At 38.6% G+C, this 2,444-nt stretch overlaps 1 protein-coding gene across 11 annotated transcripts in view; it reads right to left on the bottom strand.

Moving 5' to 3' along the window:
• ZC3H13 (zinc finger CCCH-type containing 13) overlaps window positions 1-2,444 on the bottom strand; it is a 135,337-nt gene that overhangs the window by 99,917 nt on the left and 32,976 nt on the right. The window lies entirely within an intron of this gene.

Below are 2,444 nucleotides of genomic sequence, written 5' to 3'. Positions count from 1 at the left end.
GCTGAGCAGACCCGGAGCCCAGCCCCGCGCTGCGATCGCCCTAACCCCGGCTGAACTGACAGGACCCGTGCTGCAGCCGCCGAGGTCCTTCTGATTGTATTCTTAAGTTATTAATAGACAGATGAAATTCCATAACCAAATACTAAGGGTAAAACAAAGAGTAATGTCAATAATACTGTGCCCATCAAAAAGCTGCTGTGTGGAAATATCACCAATACAGAATACATGTAAGAACTGAGAAGTTGGCTTTCAGACTTCATTCCCCAACCACCCAACCAAGGAAGTAGGCCTGGACAGTTAAAACACATGTCAAACACAATGTATGTACTACAGCTAATATAATTTGCCTAAAGGAAGTTGAGTCTTTAATCAGAAACTATTCTTATTTTATGTATATTTTTATAATCAAAAGAAAGATGCCTTCCTGGTCCATAAGAAATGGGCTACAAAGTAGGAATGTTATTTATTTTTTTACTTTAAAAACTTATTTTCCCATCACCATTTATCCCCTCTATGCCCTCTTCCAGCTCCACCACCCCCGCACAATCACCACACTGTTTGTTGTACATGTCCATGAGTTCTCTCTTTTTTCTTTTTTGTTCAATCCTATCATCAACCCCCAAACACTCCCTCCCATTGATAGTGACTGCAAGTAACAGTCTCCTGACCAAAAAAGCAACAAAAGTTAAAACTTAGGACGAAACTAAAAAATGAGTCTGAAGCCATTTAATAAAAGTAGAAAATGGCTCATATATTATAGTTTATTAGTTTCAATTAACTCATATAGAAGATTCTGTCATCAGAAAAATATTAAATATAATTAAAATGGCATATTTAAGAAGACAATTTTAAAAAATATATAACAAAAACACATGTAATACATAAGAAAAGGTTGACTTTCTTTATATACAAATAATTGTTACCAATTAAAAAAAGAATGGGCAAAGGACATAAACAGGCAATTTACAAAAAGAAAGAAATGTAAATGATATATAAATATACTATTTTCATGTATTAAAGAGCTTTTTTTTTTCTAATTATAATATTAGGTATTGGTAAAGGTACATATAAAGAAAATGTTCATTCTCTAGTGACAGCAATATTAACTAGTACATCTATCCTGGAAAATAATTTAGCAATATGGGTAAAGCTTTAAGAACATTCTGAACTTTTAACAATTTTACTTTTAGTAATTGTATACAAATAATCATCTATCTATATATATATAAAAGCCAAGTGACCGGAACGACCAGAAAGACCGGTTGCTATGACATACACTGCAGTGGCCACCCTGCCTGATTGGGGCCCTGATCGCCTCCCCAACATCCTGTGTCCCCTCCCCACCACCAGCCCTGTCCCTGATCGGCCCCCATTAGGGCGGGTGGCCAGACCCCACCCGTGCACAAATTCGTGCGCCAGGTCTCTAGTAGATATATAAAAATCTATCTATATATATAAAAGCCAAGTGATTGGAATGACCAAAATGACCAGTTGCTATGACATGCACTGTGTTGGCCAAGCCCAATCGGGGCCCCGATCGGCCCCCCTAACCTCCTGCGGCCTCTTCCTGTGGCTGGCCTGCCCAAATTGCCTCCCCTACCCTGATCGACCCCCCCCTAACCAAAATCGGGGGTGAAGCCGGCCGGCCAACCTCCCATGTCCCCTCCCTGAGGCTGCCTCGGATCGGGCTGGTGGCCAGATCCCACAAGTGCACGAATTCTGCACTGGGCCTCTAGTAGATATATAAAAAGTATAAGAATTAAAGACTATATATATTTAAGTACTTCTTTTTGTCTTTTATTTCTGGGCAATTTGATTTTATTCTTTTTCATGTGTACACCATAGTGATTAGACATTTCTAGACATACAAAGAGATAACCTGATAAGCCTAGTAGTAGCAACCTGGCACCATACGTAATTATTACAATATTATTGACTATTGTTCCCTATTGACATTACATTCCAAGGGCTATTTTATAACTGTCAATTTACACTTAATCTGTTCACCTTTTTCATCAGGTTTCCCAAAGCCCTACCCATCTAGCAATAATCAGTATGTTCTCCATATCTATGAGTCTGTTTCTGTTTTGCTTACTTTTTTTTAGATTCCACAAAAAATGAAATCATACATTTGTCTTTCTCTGTCTGACTTATTTCACTTAGCAGAATACCTTCTAGGTCCATCCATGTTGTCTCAAATGGTAAGATTTCCTTCTTTTTTATAGCCAAATATTATTCCATTGTATATATTTACCAAATCTTCTTTATCCAGTCATTTATTGACAGGCATTTACTATATTATCCTATATAATAAAGAGGTAATATGCAAATTAAGCTTCACACCCTCACAAGATGTCTGCCTACGACCAGGCCGGCAGGTGGGTTAGTGAGGGACGATCAAACGACTGAACAGCAGGCTGTGTGGGGCGACCAGGCTGGCAGGT

This window comes from Myotis brandtii, unplaced genomic scaffold (genome assembly GCF_000412655.1).
Source record: "Myotis brandtii unplaced genomic scaffold, ASM41265v1 scaffold15, whole genome shotgun sequence".
Lineage (NCBI taxonomy): Eukaryota > Metazoa > Chordata > Mammalia > Chiroptera > Vespertilionidae > Myotis > Myotis brandtii.
This window is presented reverse-complemented; position numbering and strand designations above follow the sequence as displayed.